Raw genomic sequence first — 18,472 nt, 5'->3', positions numbered from 1 at the left:
ATTGGATACCTCGAGGAGTGGTCTTTAGGGCACTGAAGCTTCCTCACCTCCTTCTGGCTTCTGGTGACCAGGAAGGGCAGTACTGAGACCTTCAATAAACCAAGAAAGTTGCCTATTCTCACTTATCAAGTTGATTGGCACATGCATAGCAAAAAGGGCAAATCTCAACCCACATTGTTTTACATTCATTTATTTTAATGAACAGACCATTGTGTCAAATGGCCATGCCAGCTCCCAATCTTCACTCTTGACAGGCTTCTTCTCAGCCTGGCCAGGCTCTCCACCACCAGTGCAGCCACATACAGAAACACAACCTAAATAATCAATCCTCACCAGAGGCACATGGCCAGTGGTGAGCCGCAAGGATCGGAGCCGGGTCCACTGCTTTTTGTCATTTATATAAGTGATTTGGATGTGAATATAGGAGGTACAATTGGTAGTTTGCAAATGGCACCGACATTGATGATGTGGTGGATAATGAAGAAGGGTATTTCAGAATACAATGGGATCTTGATCAGGTGGGCCAATGATGGTGTTTAATTTAAATAAATGTGATATTTTGCATTTTGGTAAGACAAATCAGAGCAAGACCTGTACACTTAATGGTGGGGTCCTGGGAGTGTTGCCAAATAAAGGAATGCAAGTATATATTTTTTTGAAAGTGGAGTCACAGGTAGGCAGGGTGGTGAAGAAGGCTTTTAAACTTGCATGAAATATAGGAGTTGGAAGGTCATTTTGCGGCTGTACAGGAGATTGGTGAAGCCACTTCTGGAATACTGTGTTCAATTCTGGTCTCCCTTGTCTATGAAAGATATTATTAAACTTGAAAGCATTCAGAAACGATTAAGAAGAATGTTGCTGGGTTTGGAGGACTTGAGCTATAGGGAGAGGCTGAATAGATTGGGGCTTTTATCCCTGGAGCATTGGCAGCTGAAATGTGACCTTATAGAGTATTGTAAAATCATGAGGGACATAGCTAAGGTGAATAGCCAAGGTCTTTTTCCCATGGTAGGGGAATCCAAAATTAGAAGGCATAGGCTTAAAGTGAGAGGGGAATGAGACCTGGGGAGCAACCTTTTCATGCAGAGGGTGATGCGTGTCTGGAACAAGTTGCCAGAGAAACTGGTGGAGGAGGGTACACTTACAACATTTAAAAGGCAACATAAATAGGGAGGGTTTAATACTGGCAAATGGAATCTAGGGCAGTTTAGGATGTCTAGTTCGCATGGACCAGTGCAACCAAAAGGTCTGTTTTTGTGCTGTCTGTCTCTATGACTGTATTGTGTCGCAGTGATTACAAGGTTGCACAGTTTGGACACTGCTGCTGCCTACATTGCAACAGTGGCAATACCTCAAAGATGCTTCCCAGCCTGGAGATTTGGGACATCCTGTGGCTGGGGAAGTGCGAGCCTTTCCTCCTTTACTTTCAACTAAAATGTTGAAGTTCTCCAACCGTTCTGTTCCAGTTAAAGGATCACGCACAAGCCTCTGTGGCCACTGGAAATAATTCTTCCCTAAATAAATAATGCAGCCATGTTTCATAGTTTCCATTACAGAAAGGTGGCCCTCCTTATATGATATGACGGCACTTGTCTGAGCAGCTATCAAAATCAATGGTCAAAGTGACAAGTTCTCAACCGTCTACTGATACTCGTTTCAAGGAAAGGTCGTCAAAAGTGACATTCTCCTGGCTCACCTTTCTCACATGTCATCTCACATAGCCTTAATTGGCTCCTGACAAGTGTAACTTGGAACTGTCACCCACTCAAGTGAGCTTGAATACGACAGAATGCACCAGCATCTCAGCGCTGACTCCAATGTACTCTGACAACTCCTGGGCAGAGTGAACATTAGTCAGGAATTACTATCTCACGTCTGTCACTGAACTGAAAGAAGGTGACACGCTGTCATCTGCACTGGGATATCAAGGGGATGTTACTCACTAATTCATGTCATATTTATCACATTGTTTTGATATAATACTCAGATCCTTTTGCTCTGATAACATCACTTCTGTATTTTCTGAGAATAGTTTCAACCTCGTCAATCTGCCTTGACCAAGCTAGTTAGCAGAATGACATTTTTTTCTTTTTTAAAAGAAACTGTTTCTTTCCGATTTGTGGTCATTTTTGCCCTTAAATGGTGACATAACTGTCCTTCCAGCAATGACACACGTAACTTAAAGATACATTTGTATCACTAACCAGTTAGCCTGGTGTGACCCCTCAAAAGCTTGATCATGGTTATTCTGACAAGATGATTTACATTCGCTCCACTGGGATATTTCAAACAGTCGGTTCTTTGCTATAAGCTTCTAACATGTGCAGTGAAGCTGTGTGTGAGGAATGATGAGATGTGACTGCTACCAGTGCTTTGTCTAAATCTGCATGAGTTGTTTCATATTTGTTCAGCTCTGTTCATCCAAGCATCACGATTGAAGTCAAAGATACAGCACCATTTACAATTAATAATTACTTTCTTGTTATGAAATATTAAGACTTTTGAAAGATAGTTTAGGCTGTAGTCTGATTAAATTCTTACTTTAACATGAAAAAATGAATTGAAAAACTAAACCTCTTAATTCATGACAGGGAAACAAACCCTTGGTCCAACCACTGCATGCCAACCATAATCCCAAAATGAACTAGTCCCACCTGCCGGTGCTTGGCCCATTCCCTCCAAGCATTTCTTTAAACATTGTAACTGTACTTCATCCATCATTTCCTCTGGAACTTCATTCCATGTATGAGCCACTCTTTGTGTAAAAAATTTCCCTTCAGCATTTTTTAAAATATTTCTCCTCTCACCCTACAAATATGCTCCCTAGTCTTGAAACCCCCAACTTTAGGGAAAATACATCTCCACCTTTCTATACTCCTCATGATTTTATAAACCTCTATAAGGTCACCTCTCGACCTCCTATATTCCAGTGAAAAAAGTCTCAGCCTGTCCAGCATAAAAGTCTTGGTAGTGTGGATGTGCAGAGGGATCTTGGAGTCCATGTACATAGATCCATGAAAGTTGCCACCCAGGTGGATAGTGCTGTTAAAAAGGCACATGGCGTGTTAGGCGTTATTGGTCGAGGGATTGAGTTCTTGAGCCGTAATGTCATGCTGCAACTGTACAAAACGCTGGTGCAGCCGCACTTGGAATATTGTGTACAGTTCTAGTCGCCCCATTTCAGGAAGGACGTGGAAGCATTGGTAAAGGTGCAGAGGAGATTTACCAGGATGTTATGTAGTCTGGAGGGAAGGTCTTATGCTTAAAAGCTGAGAGACTTGGGTCTGTTCTCATTGGAAAGAAGAAGGCGAAGAGGGGATTTGATAGAGACATACGAGATGATCAGAGGATTAGATAGGGGTACACAGTGAAAGTCTTTTTTTCTAGGATGATTACATCAGCTTGTATGTGCAGATATCAGAGGCAGGTTCTTTACTCAGAGAGTGGTAAAGGCGTGGAATGCCCTGCCTGCAAATGTAGTTAACTTAACCACATTAGGGAGATTTAAACAATCCTTGGATGATGATGGGGTAGTGTAGGGGGATGAGTTTAAGTGAGTTTACAGGTCGACGCAACAACGAGGGCTGGAGAGCTTGTTCTGTGCTGTATTGTTCTATGTTCTCTGTTCTCCTTATAACTCAAACCCACCACCCGGCAACATACTTGTAAATCTCTTCTAAACCTTCTCCAGGGTCTTAATATCTTTCCTATAACAGGGTGACCAGAACTGTACACAGTACTCCAGAAGAGGCCTCACCAACTTCTTGTACAATCTCAACATAACATCTCAACTCCTGTACTCAATGAAGGCAAACATGCTGAAAGCCTTCTTAACCACCTTATCTAAACTTCAAAGAATTATGTACCAGTACCCCCAGGTCTCTCTGTTCTGCAACAATACCGAGGGCCCTACCATTAATTGTATGAGTCCTGTCATGTTTGTTTTACCAAAATGCAATACCTAATTTTTATCCAAACTAAGCTCGGCCTGCACTCTTCAGCCCATTGACGAATTGAAAATGTCCTCTATGCCCAAATTGCCTAACCTCTAAATGGGTTTTTGGCAATGTCATGTATTTTCATCAAAAGTATATGTTTTCCTATTTTTCACTTGTTTTAACTTGGTGCAAACTTTGATCCCCTTTGTTTTTGCAGTGTTCTCTAACCCTTTTCTTGGGTTAGGATTTGATGATTGCAGCAACCATCCATATGTCACTCCTATATCCATAAAGATACTCAGTCAAGTATTTTTAGTCACAGGTGTTCCGAAAAGCAAAGGCCCAGAGGCTTCCTGCATCTGAGGATGTCATGTTTCATGTTCAGTGCAATGATCTCATGTTAACATCTTTGCAGCAATCACTAAGCAGAGGTTGGGAGCTCGATATTTTCCTCCTTATAGCTCAGGGAAGGTGAGGCCAATTGTGCATCTCTGATTGAGGTCAGCTAACTCAATTTGGTAGTCAAAATTATTTTTCTGTATCCTTTTTATCAAATCAATTCATGCCTTTAAAAGCTCATTAGGTTACCGTATGCACCATCTCACAGTAGGTAATGAAGTACCAACGCTTGAGAGAAGCTTGTGTTGTGGATGATTTGGCCAACAGTACTACTGTCCTGACTAGTATGAGAAAGTACCAGGCCTTTGGTCTCCAGTTCCCCTGATTCACCCCACATGAAACTCTCAACCCACCACCTTATTCTACAGTACACCATTCATGTGCTGTCCCACTCCCTTCTCATTCACTCGGTACAATAAAATAAATGTTTATTTTGGTAATGATCTGAACTTTGATTTTTTTTTAAAACTGGTTGTTACCTGTGATATTTTCAATAAAACAGGAAAATGTTAAATTTTATTTGATGAAGAATGTTGGGCCAGATTTTGCATCAGGAATAATCAAAAAGGCTATCAACACTCACCGCCATTGTGGGGAATATTATAAAACTGCAACTTCTAGTGCCAGCACTTGCACAGTTAAAATCAGGAAGTTGCTTCCCACATTGCCCAGCCTGTCCAGAAACTTTGTATATCACTGAGAGACTTTAATCATAGTCACAGAGTATTGGCCCTTCAACCCATCTTGTCCACACTGGTCATGAAACATTTATCTACTCTAGCCAAATTTTCTAGGACTTGGTACATAGCCTTCTATGCTTTGGTGCTTCAGGTGTTCATTTGCAAACTATTTAAATGTTGTGATATTTCTGGCCTCTACTAGACTTTTAGGCAGTGTGTTCCAGGAACCCCTTACCCTCTTGGTGAAAATAGAAGCCTTTCTTAAATTTTGGTTTTTAACTGAAATCTAAGCACCTGGCTATTGACCCTTAAAAAGAAAAGTTTCTTCCTTTCCACCCTATCTCTGCTCTGAATAACTTTGTGCACGTCAATCAGATTCGACTTTTACATAGAACATAGAACAATACAGCACAGAACAGGCCCTTCGGCCCACGATGTTGTGCCGAACATTTGTCCTAGCTTAAGCACCCATCCATGTACCTATCCAATTGCCGCTTAAAGGTCGCCAATGATTCTGACTCTGCCACTCCCACAGGCAGCGCATTCCATGCCCCCACCACTCTCTGGGTAAAGAACCTACCCCTGACATCCCCCCTATACCTTCCACCCTTCACCTTAAATTTATGTCCCCTTGGACCTTACCATTAAGTGTATAAGTCCTGCTAAGATTTGCTTTCCCAAAATGCAGCACCTCACATTAATCTAAATTAAACTCCATTTACCACTTCTCAGCCCATTGGCCCCATCTGATCAAAATCTTGTTGCAATCCGATGTAACCTTCTTTGTTGTCCACTACACCTCCAATTTTGGTGCCATCTGCAAACTTACTATCTTTACTATGTCCAATGAGATCTCCTGTTCTTTTAGTACCTGAACTTTTCTCTTTTACTTCCCAATTTCTATCCCTCACAGACTGAAATTGATGTTGGAAGCCAAACATTGATTTAGGAACTAATTCAATCATCTGCCATTTCTGCTAATAGAGCTTTACAGCATGGAAACAGACCAGTCCATGCCAAACATAATCCCAAACTAAACTTGTCCCACCTGCCTGCTCCTGGTGCATATTCCTCCAAACCTTTCCTATTCACGTATATATCTAAATATCTTTTAAACATTGTAACTGTACCCACACCCACTTCCTCAGGAAGTTCATTTCACATGCAAACTACTCTCTTAAAAAAATTTGCCTTGTCTTTTTTAAATCTCTCTGCTGTCACCTTAAAAATGTGCCCCCTACTCTTAAAATTCCCCATCTTAGGATAAAGACGACTACCATTAACTCTATCTGTATCTCTCATTATTTTATAAACTTCTATCAGGTCTCTTCTCAACCTCCTATGCTCCAATGAAAAAGTTCCAGGCCATCCAGTCATTCTTTGTAATTCAAACCTTCCACACCACATCATCCTGGTTTGATAATATCTTTCCTAGAACTGGACACAGTATTCCACAAGAGGCCTCACCAACCTCCTGTACAACCTTCAACATAACATCCCAAGTCCTAACTTAAAGGACTGAGCAATGAGGTCAAACATGCCAAACACCTTTTTAAACCATCCTTTCAATATGTGATGCAAACTTTAAAGAATGATGTACCTGCACCCATAGGTCCCTCTGTTCCACAACACTACCCTAGGCCCTACCATTAATTGTTTAAATCTTACCCTTGTTTATTATACCAAAATGCAATACCTAGCATTTATCCAGATTGAACTCCATCTGCCAATTTCCAGTCCATTGACCTATTTGACCAAGATCCTTTTGTAATCTTAGAAAACCTTCTTCACTGTCGACAGTGCTACAAATTTTGGTGTCATCTGCAAACTTACTAACCATGCCTTCTATATTCTCATCTAAGGCACCAATAGAAATGACAAACAAAAGAGGATCCAGAACCGATCCTGTGCAACACCACAGTGACAGACCTCCAGCCCAAAAGGCAACCCTCCACCATGACTCTGTCTCCTATCATTAAGCCAATTATTTATCCAATTGGCAACCTCACTCTGAAACCCATGTGACCTAACTTTACTAATTAGTCTACCATGAGGAACATTGTCAAAGGTTTGACCAAAATCCAAATATACAAGGTCTACTGCTCTACCAACAACCACCTTTTTGGTAACTTCCTCAAAAAACTCAATCAAGTTTGAGCGACACTATTTTTGTTACACAAAACCAAGCTAACCATCCTTTATCAATTTTTGATCCTCTAGAGTTTTAACTCTGCTCTTCCACAAGAGTTTGCACCACTTCAGGAAGTGAATTTTTGAACTCATCCAAAATAACAATCTAAGAGTATCAAACATCTGATCTATTTTCAATGTCCTTATTTGTACATTTGACCAGATTCCCTCATTAGTTTCCTAAAACATTGTCTGCAGGCTTCTGGCATTTGTTCATATGCACTCAAGGAGACATTCTTCACCTCATCGAATGCCTTAGATGCCTCGTCTGATAGTGATTTAAAAACCTCACTAGATCTACCTACCAACTTTGTTTGGATTAACAATACCAATGTGGTCACCGACGAATTCCTTTTGTTTAGTCACTTTCTTAAATGAAATGAAAAAGGCTTCTACATCCTTCTCGTCAAACCTAGGCAATGACTGGACATTTGGTCGGTTCTACTATAGTTCGTTCTCATGCAATCCCATTTTATAAGAAAATCACGTAATGGCAGCACCATTTAAATTAATGGGGCCGGAATCACACTATAAGATGGGTGGCCTGACTTGAAGCCTGCTCCAGTCCATGAGCTGGGTTTGTTTATATGAACTCACTGTTCTGCAAATGTACTAAAATGTTACTTGCTGATGCGACCCTTAGATGCAGCAGTGGGTGGCACAGTGGTTAGCACTGTTGCCTCACAGTGCCAGAGACCCGTATTCAATTCCCGCCTCAGGCGACTCTCTGTATGGAGTTTGCACATTCTCCCCGAGTCTGCGTGGGTTTCCTCCAGGAGCTCCGGTTTCCTCCCACAATCCAAAAATGTGCAGGTTAGGTAAATTGGCCATGGCAAATTGCCCGTAGTGTTAGGTGAAGGGGTAAATGCAGGGGAATGGGGCTGGGTGGGTTGCTCTTCAGCGGGTCGGTGTGGACTTGTTGGGCCAAAAGGCCTGTTTCCACGCTGTAAGTAATCTAATCTAAAAAAAACAATATACACTTTAAGAGTTCTAAAGTATACACTTTAGAAAGTGTTCGAGGAGAAAATGAGGACTGCAGATGCTGGAGATCAGAGCTGAAAATGTGTTGCTGGAAAAGCGCAGCAGGTCAGGCAGCATCCAAGGAACAGGAGAATCAACGTTTCGGGCATCAGCCCTTAGAAAGTATCCCCAGTTTGTCAATCACGTTTATAGTGAATTCGCATTAACAAAACATGCATTATAGCAGAACAACTTGTATTTAAACAGACTCCCACCTGCCTTTCACTTTGATCGGATTGCTCTCGATCACTGTCCTCATCACTGCTCCTACCTCTCATCTCTACCTCTGCCATTTTAAATCAACTTTCAGTTTTCAGTTGCAACTTCCGAAGTTCAAAAATTCTTTCTCCCTTTCTTCTGCTTTCATTTGTAATTTAAACTATAACATTTCCTTTTCATGTTTAAGTGTTCTATTTGCCATTGAATTTTAGCCATTTTCCAACTATTTTGTTTGCACTCCTAGCAATTATTTCCCTTTTCCTTACAGACACAGGCAACTCCAACTTCAACTTGTCTGCCAATTCTGAAAGGTTTGCTATACTCACTTTCTGTGAAAACCCTGATTTGACTTGTTCCACCCTCAGAAAGCTCTTATTGACTGAATGAGCCATTAATACACAATGGCACACCCTACTTAAACCAACCAAATGCAACACCTGAAAAGAGAATGCACACTTAGCTGTAATAGAGAGAGGAATAACAGCTTCCACATCCAGCTTCAAGACCCCAACAAATGCTGAAAGCTAAACTAAAACTGTTTAGGATCCCGACTCTAATCGTGCTGCTTCTAATACTGCAACTTTAAAAAAAATTCAGCTGCTTCACAAGCTGTTTACTTTATTTCTTTGGAGTAGACAGCTCAACACCTCTGTCTCAAAGCCTCCATTCAAAATTTAAAAAGCAGGACAAGATACATCTCTTAAAGCCATAAATATCATCACACCCTAAGTCCCACAACCTCTAAGGGAAGGGAAGCAGATGAATAAGAATACCACCACCCGCAAGTTCTCCTTCAAGTCACACGACTTCCTGGCTTATAAATTATATTGTCATTGGGTTAAAATCCCTGAACCCCCTTTTCTTGTGGGTGTCCCCATGGAGGCAGCAGTTCCACAGGCAGCTCACCACCAGCTCAGGGCAATTCGTGCTGGGCAACAAATAAAGGCCAAGCCAACAGCAGCCATAACCATGAAATAAAAAAACTGATTAAAAATGGCAGGAAAATGACTATAAGATGGCAAAATAGCAACGAGAAGAAAACGGTAGTCACTGTATTGAGCAGATGCAAAAGGGCAGGAGATAAGATAGAGTCAGGGGGGGAGTCAGCAGGCGGACACGTCAGACTGAAGGAAAGGAAAGGGGTGAGAGTTTTTACATTTATAACTTTGACATCAATAGCGGCAGAGACAGTCCACTGTGTCCACTTGAACCTGGCTGTTTTCTCTCTCAGTTGGTTTGCAGGGCACTATCACACTCACTCGCACTCCCTCACCATATTGTCCAAAGGCCCGGCCTCACCGCTGTCTGTTTTCTTAAAACTTACCGAATTTTAGTCACTGTCACCAAACTGACACTTTAACCTGTTGCCCCGTTGCATTTGCTAAAATTACGGCCAACACTTTACATTGAAACCTATACAATGACTTGAACTTGTGGGGGTTGTTAATTAAACACAGCACAAAATAGTTATTCCTGATGCATTCAGATATAAGGGATTTCAGGGCTCTTGTGGTGCAATGGTAGTGGTCCTCTCTTTGAGCCAGGAGGCCTGGGTTCAAGTCCCACCTGCTCCAGAGGTGGGCAATACTGTCTCCGAACAGGTTGATTCGAAGATATCTCACTTAACTGTGAATCAGGTGTGGTGCGTCATAATTACAGCCAAACTTGAAAATTTACTTTTGCTGGTGTGGACTCTGTCCTGCAAGACTGTCAGTATACTTAAAGACTCAAAAAAATTTCATTACTTCCATTTGTTTCATCACACACATCATTCAATCTTTCTCACCTTCTCTTCACTCTCCATTCAATAAATTAAGCATTCCCCATTCACATTTTTTTATGCAGACTGCAGGCTAACATGAGCATGGGTAGGGATGCAGGTTTGAATGGGCTCGGATTCCCTGTATGCTATGGTGTTCTAACACAGGGTATATATTCCCCACCTGGAAGTTAGCCCCATTGGTAAGCTTGGCTACCAGTGAGGTAGGGAAGAGCCTAGACCAGATAGGTCCAAAGGAAGAGTTGGGAGAGAGATTGTCCAATTCAGCATGTAGGGTTCTTGCAACTCCAGAGGCATTTAATCTCTGCCCAAGGTGAAGGTGGAAGGTCTTATCACCCAATCTAAACATCCTTGTTTGAGGATCTTTTTGATTATTCTGACTATTAGGAAGTTTAAAGGAAAATTTGTGGGCTGATGATGCAGAAACTGATTAAGACTAAAAGCGAGCTAGTGGACCAGATTATAATCTAAAGAAATTGGTTGTTAATACAAAGACATATCATTATACAGGTGAATGCATTTTCTCACATTTTCTCTATGCCAATAAGCACTTTTAATAATGATGTTTGAAATATAATCAAAAGGGTTTTTATCTCATGTTTCTATCTCATTAGCTAATAACCTTCATTTGCGGTTAGTGGCAATGATGCTTTTATTTATTTACTCGTGGAATGTGGATGTTGCGGCCTGGAGCAGCATTTATTGCCCATCCTTAGTTGTTCTTGAGAAAAGTTGGTGCGCTGCCTTATTGAACAAGGGATCTTCATAAACTACAAGCTTCTTTTCCCTCTCTGTTGGTATTGTGGGTCTACCTACAGTAAATGGGTATTGAAGAGCTCTTAACTCCCATATATTCTACCAGTCATTATCCTAAGAATGGCAGACAATTGATAAGGAAACAGTGTAGTATTGCTACAGTAATGCATGTACTCTTAACCTTTGCACGCTTTCATAAAGATTTCAAGTCTAATAAATGAGCAATGCTGACCAATTTTGTAGTACTTCCTAATACATAGTTAGTGTCTGAATTTGTTTGTGGAAGAAATTTAAAAAGAAGAGGAGACATTTTGTTTTATGCTGCCAGTCTGATGTTTCCAAGCTTTGGAAAGCAGTAAGACAGGCTCAAGATTGGAGGACGTTGGTTCACAGCATGTTCCTGGATAGCAGATTGAGTGAATGGAATGTGGAACAGCTGCCACATTAAGAGTGTTTCAAAAGGGATTTACTTTACACAATGTGCAAATGCCCAAAAGATCTTCAAGCAAAATTGTATCTGTTAACTAACAATGCCAGTATGGATGTCCTCTTCTTCGGAAAGGATAACAATTCAACTTTCCTTGTGTTGAGCATGGATTACAGAATCCTTTTGAATAGGCAAGAACAGCTGCATAGTTTATTAGCAATCTGCAGTCATTGATTACAAAACTCCATGTGAACACTTTATACCATTGAGGGTAGGAGTTGGGACATCATGTTGAGGTTGTACTGGATGTAGGTGGGGCCACTTTTGGAGTACAGTTCTGAACACCCTGCTCTGGGAAGAATATTATTAAATTAAAGAGGGTTCAGAAAAGATTTACCATGATGTTGCTGTGAATGAGAGTTTGAGTTATAAGGATAGACTGGGACTTTTTTTACTGGAGGGTAGGAGGTTGAGGGGTGACCTTATAAAATCATGAAGGACATAGATAAAGTGAATAGCAATGGCCTTTCCCTTCAAGTAGGGGAGTTCAAAACTAGAGGGCATATTTATAAGGCAAGATGAGAAAGATTTAAAAGGGATCTGAGAGGCAACTTTTTCACAAAGAGAGTGGTTCGTGTATGTAGTGAACTGCCAGAGGAAGTGTTGGATGCGGATGCAGTTACAGCATTTAAAAGACATTTGGATAGCTACAAAAATAGGAATGGTTTAGAGGGGTATGGGTCAAATGCAAGCAAGTGGGACTGATTTAGTTTGGGAAACTTGGTCAGCATAGATGAGTTGGACTGAAGGGCCTTTTTCCATGCTGCGTGAATTAACAAAACAGGAAGTTAAATGCAGCATGAAGTGAAATTCAGCTTGACAAAACTGTAGCTAATTCACAAAGGCATTGTTTCTGTTCCTGTTTTCCAGTCTGAAATGTGAGATGTAATTGCAAATGAAAACAATCAATAGATTCTAAGCTGTATTGATGTTCTAAGGATGCTGTAATTAGAACATTCAGCACTTGCTCGTTTTACGTATCTATCACAGTACAAGATTAGGCCCAGCTCAAAAAAAAATCTGTCTTACAGTTTTCTGAAGATCATTTGTAGCCTATACTCAAATTGCTTTTGATGTGTCTTGCATAACAATGTTAAACCACTAAGTTCCAACCTAATGTCCATGTAACGCATGTTTTTGAGGGTCTTTGCTTACTGTGATTTTCATAGATATCAGTGAGATGTTAAAGTTCATGCTACTGTGATGTATAAGAAGGAGGCAGATCTGGACTGTGCTTCATTTAACTAATTGTAAGAGGTAAAATTGGACTTGATAGCATCTTTCTATCTGAACTACAAGTAAGCTTGTAATTATAAAATCATGAGGGGCATGGATATAGTAAATAGACAAGGTCTTTTCCCTGGGATGGGGAGTCCAGAACTAGAAGGCATAGGTTTGAGATTTTTAAAATTTCAAATGTTTTCACGCAGAGGGTGGTGCGTATATAGAATGAGCTGCCAGAGGAAGTATTGGAGGCTAGTACAATTACAACACATAAAAGGCATCTGGATGGGTATATGAACAGGAGGGTTTAGAGGAATGTGGGCCAATTACTGGCAAACGCGACTAGATTAGGTTAGGACATCTCGACAGCATGGACAAGATGAAGTGAAGGGTCTGTTTCTGTGCTGTCCCTCTCTATGACTCTATGATTTTATCAGAAAAGAAAGACAAACATAAATGAAGTTCTGGGAGTAAGGAAGCAAGTAAAAAATGTGGACACCATCAACAGCTTGTAAGTAAAAAGAAATTATGGAATGAGAGAAGTAGGGATTGGGTAGGAGGATTAGATGTGAGAACACTATCATCTTTAATGTTTTCAGCTTTGTTGATAGCTTTCCCATAATGATCAGCTCAATCTCCTCGTGTGGTTGGAAAATATCGGAATGCCTTTACCCCTCGAGTTAGTTCCTGCTGCCTCTAATTTTACACCATAGTCTCCGACAAGGCAGTGAGAGTGCAGATGGTGTGTCAGTGATTATCATGCGATATATTTGAGTGGTACAGCTGATATGATTGAATAACTGACAATGTATGCAAGTTTTGAGTTGTGAATGTGAGGCTTTCTTTGCGTGTGAGGATGAGCTGAAGTCAAGGAATATTAGGCTTGAGTCATGGTCAGTAAAGTTTAGTGGTAGGAGAGTCATGGAGAAATGTGCATTTCATAGTAACTGAGGTTAGTGGTGCACTTGGTAAGATATGGTGTTTGAAAATGCATTTACTGACCTTGGCTACTCATATAAGTAGTTGTTAAAATAATTAATTAAACTTGTTATGGTACTGCGCCAAGTTCATGGGGCTATCACCTGCTGTAAACTTCAATGACTGCTTCCATTGTCATCATCTTACATGTTTTGAGGGCCCTCTAGCTCCCTGAAGATGAGGAAATCTTTCCATCTACCTCTCCAAGGGCTCCAGTATGAAACGTGAAAACAGCTGTGCCCATGCTCTTTAAAAGGTGTAGTTCAGCTTTAAGTAATTCTAGGCATGAGGTTAATGTGTGCAGCCATTAAACATTATAGTTTGTGCTGGTTGAATGCAGCTGGCATTAGAATAACCAGACGACACAAAGGTGGCACAAAGGCTGCAGGCTATCATACATCGTCACTGGGGCTATCCATTGTAGGCTGAATGGAGACTTAAATTCAGGTGATTATATTTCAGTTTCTCAGTATGTGTTCTTTTCAGAGGATTTCAGCAATTGATTGCTATCTGACACTCCTTGCAAAGACTTAGGGAGAAACTGAGCTAGGTTTCAAGTCTGACCAGTAGAAGAGGTATATTAAGATGTCTGTACTTTACATGGAACTAACAATTCTGTATCCTTTAGTTTACTGGGAACAATGGTTCGTGAGCCAGACAAACAAAAATAGCCAATACTTTGCATAGAAATGCCAAAACTAATGCCTTAATGATTGTACCTGTGTGTGCTTGTGTGAAGTCCTCTTTTAGATATAAGTCGCAGCTTATTATATATTCCGGATTTGAACATCGTAAAGATTTTAGGAACTGTAGGCATGTCTGATCGTACCGTGGGCCAGTTGCATGTGTGTATGTGGTAATCATGATTAGCCCATGTGCTTAGTACATTATGGTACTGTGAATTCATTCCTTGCCACCTTAATATCTGCCTTTTTTTTTGTCAAATCTATTCCCAGTGGCTTTCCTGACATGCCGAGTACACTTTGTTGACTTAATCGTACAGTTGTTTCTTGTGATAACTTCAACATAGCTCAATGATGTGGGCATTTAGTGGCCTATGTTTCTGCACAGTTTGGACAGATGCCAGTCGTTGGGCGGATGCCAGTCACTGTATGTGCTCTCTCAGTTTACAACTACTTGGCAGCTGGGCAGGATGTTTGCACTGATAAGGTGGTAATAATGGGGGAGGTGGGTCAGGGAAGCTCAAGAAGTGACACCTCTGGCTGGCATGCAGGTTTGCCAACACCATACTATCCTTGACTCAATTTGCTGGAGTCAGCTCAGGGCAAAAGCTTCACGTTGCTTATTTAAAATGTCAATTAAGGACATGGTTAAGAGGGCAAATGGAATTTTCTACTTGATGTGCAAACAAGATAGGGTTGAGTAAGAGGGTGGGTGGGGGTGGCAGGAATTCCAGCAGCTGGAGGACCAACAGAGGTCTACCTGTGGAGATGGAACTCAGCTTTTAATTGCAGTTAAAAGCATCCCCTTTCACAAGCTCCACTGAAATAAGTTGCTTTGACATTGTACCCTGGTACAGCCCCTTGCCACTGGCCAAAAGCATGTCAGCAAGTTGCCTGTTTATCATAAAACAGGGAGAAACTGTGTCATTTACTTCCAGAAATAGACATCAGTACCCTTTGCTGCACCTGTGTGTTTCTAATTGATTAATGTGACAGATTTCCTCCCTGTTGACCTGGAAGGAACCAAATAGGATTGTCAGATCTTAAACTGTAGATATATCCAATGTTTTATTTATTACATAGTTATAGATCACAGCAAAAGATACTGATAGTCCCTGTATTCTTAGGAGAAAACATGGTTATTGATATGTGTGTGATATTGATCTGGATATGAAATGGTGAATGTAATGTGGTGGTTAAATTACTGGATTAACAAGCATAGCACACACGTTCAAATCCCACAACATTAGAAGGATTTGAATTCAATTTAAAATCATATCTGAAAATTGAAAGACATCATCAGTGTAAGTCAACAATAAGTGGTTCTTTTTTGGAAAGAAAAGCTGCCATGCTTATCCATTTCTGTGAATCCACTTGACTGTGAGTGCCCTCTGACAAGTCATTCTGTTCTATCCAAACACTGTCAGGGCAGCTATGAGTGGGTGATGGTGGTGTAGCGATAATGCCAATGGACTAAAGGCCTCGAGACATACGTTCAAATCCCTCCATGGAAATATATTAAATTAATTTTAAACATCTGGAATTGAAAGCTGTTTTCAGTAATGGTGCCATGAAACCATAATCCATCGTTGTAAAAACCTATCTGGTTCACCAATTCCCTTTTAGGAAAGGAAATCTGCATTCATTACTTAGTCTGGCCTACATGTAACACCCTATAAATCCAAAAGAGTGTGTTTAACTGCCATCTGAAATGGACTAGCAAGCCACTCCATTGTAACATATCCCTTCAGAAAAAAACCCAAAACCATAAAACTGGATTAGATTAGATTAGATTACTTACAGTGTGGAAACAGGCCCTTCGGCCCAACAAGTCCACACCGCCCCGCCGAAGCGTAATCCACCCATACCCCTACCCCTACATCTACATCTACCCCTTACCTAACACTACGGGCAATTTAGCATGGCCAATTCACCTGACCTGCACATCTTTGGACTGTGGGAGGAAACCGGAGCACCCGGAGGAAACCCACGCAGACACGGGGAGAACGTGCAAACTCCACACAGTCAGTCGCCTGAGGCGGGAATTGAACCCGGGTCTCTGGCGCTGTGAGGCAGCAGTGCTAACCACTGTGCCACCGTGTCACAGCAACAGTGAGACAGCTGGCCCTATCATCCATGCCATGTTCTTTTTACTAACCTCTGCAAGCTTCTGCCAAGATTGGGAGAGCTATCTCACTAGTGAAAGAAAGCCTGACAAAGTCAGAACCTCCAAACCAACATTGCGGTCAATACTTTCATTATCCATTGTTAAGACCCATCCCACCAACAGTGGATCAGTGGTACAGAGTGAGCAGGGAGTTCCTCTGGAGGTCCTCAATATTGACTCCAAACCCTTCTGTTATATGGTCCAGTGTTGGCAAGGAAACAACTGTATGATTTTCAATCTATTAACCTCCCATCAGTTGATGAGTTAGTATTTGTGCACCATGAGGATGAAGCAAGAATCAACAAGAGCACAGAATATACATTGGTTGAGGGACTTCAGTGTCCATTACCAAAATTATCTCATATATCAGCACTACTGCATTTATGATTTGGAGATGCCAGTGTTGGACTGGGGTGTACAAATTTAAAAATCACACAACACCAGGTTATAGTCCAACAGGTTTAATTGGAAGCACACTAGCTTCCGGAGCGACGCTCCTTCATCAGGTGATTCCTACTGCATTTAGGAAGTGAAAACGTTAACAAGTCCCTGCAAATCCTGATGAACTGCATTCTATCATAGAATCATACAATACAGAAGAGGCTCATCAGCCCATCGAGCCTGTACTGCCCAAGTGACATTAAATCAACAGTAATCCCACTTTCCAGTATTAGGCCCTTATCCTAGAATCTTAAAAGTGGCTGCTGAGATTGTAGATACGTTGGTTTTAATTTTCCAAACATCCGTGAGTTTGTAATCAGATTGGAACATACCAAGGTGACTTCTCCATTCAAAAAAGTAGGGAGCCAGAAAGTAGGAAACTATAGACACTGAGTCTAACGTCTATCAGAGGGAGATTGCTGGAATTTACTATTAACAAGATTATGGCAGGGCACTAAGAAAAGTTCAATGCAATTGAGGAGAGTTCATAACCATTTTGTGATAGACAATTTGTGTTTGATTGATTTATTATCATTTTTTGTTTCCAATTCAATATGGATATGATGTACCTAGATATCCATTTGATAAGGTGCACATCAAAGGTTAGAACTCAGACCATCTAGTACCTCCAAACATGTCTTGTTACAATGTGGATTGAATCAAATTGACTGGATACTGGCATTTGTGATGCTGGGGACCTCTGAAGGAGGCCAAGATGAATTATTAACTCAGCACTTCAGACTGAAAATGATTGCAAATGTTTCAATCTTGGCTTTTGCACTTATGTACTGGGCTCTCCCATTATTATGGACAGGGATATTTGTGGATCCTCTCCTGCACTTATTCCCTTTAGAACTGGATGCGATAGGACTGCAGGACTGTTGGTAGTGGGACTATTTAGCACTATCACCTCATGTTTAAGAATATACGATGCTGCTGCTGCTGCAATCCTGCACTCTTCATTAAACCAGGTTCAATTACCTGGCTTGATGGTGATAGATACCATGGACCATGATGTGGGCCCTGACAACATTGCAGTAGTGGTGCTGAAGATTTGCACTCCAGATCTTACCATACCACAAGCCAATTAATGTTCCACCACCACAATAATGTTGGCATCAATGTGGAAAATTGTCCTGTTCTTAAAACCAGGACTAATGCAATCATTGTTCCTTCAAACTGTCAATGAATTACTTTCCCAGTAGCAATGTGGGTGTGTCTATACCAAATGGAAAGCGCTAGTTCAGGAAGGCAACTTACCACCTTTTCAACGGCAATTAAGGATAGTCAACAGATATTGGCTCTTCAGAGATGTTGATATCCCATGAACTAATAACAAATCCTGACCAGCAATGCACATACCTTGAGAATGAAAATAAGTATATAGATTTTATTATGGCTGTCTCACCAACTGAGAACAACTTACTCCCATTCCCCTACACCCTGCTAGCTTTCTCCCCAGTTCAGAAAGCCTCTCTTGCCTTTTCTCAAGCCATTCACTCCTGAGTCC

The 18,472-nt window shown here is 41.1% G+C and overlaps 1 protein-coding gene across 13 annotated transcripts in view; it reads left to right on the top strand.

The window, feature by feature from the left end:
- Positions 1-18,472, top strand: part of LOC140458187 (calcium-dependent secretion activator 2-like) — a 746,655-nt gene that overhangs the window by 508,711 nt on the left and 219,472 nt on the right. The gene's annotated exons all lie outside the window — the stretch shown is intronic.

Source organism: Chiloscyllium punctatum, chromosome 32 (genome assembly GCF_047496795.1).
Source record: "Chiloscyllium punctatum isolate Juve2018m chromosome 32, sChiPun1.3, whole genome shotgun sequence".
NCBI lineage: Eukaryota > Metazoa > Chordata > Chondrichthyes > Orectolobiformes > Hemiscylliidae > Chiloscyllium > Chiloscyllium punctatum.
Note: the sequence above shows the minus strand (reverse complement) of the source record. Positions and strands in the feature narration are given on the sequence as shown.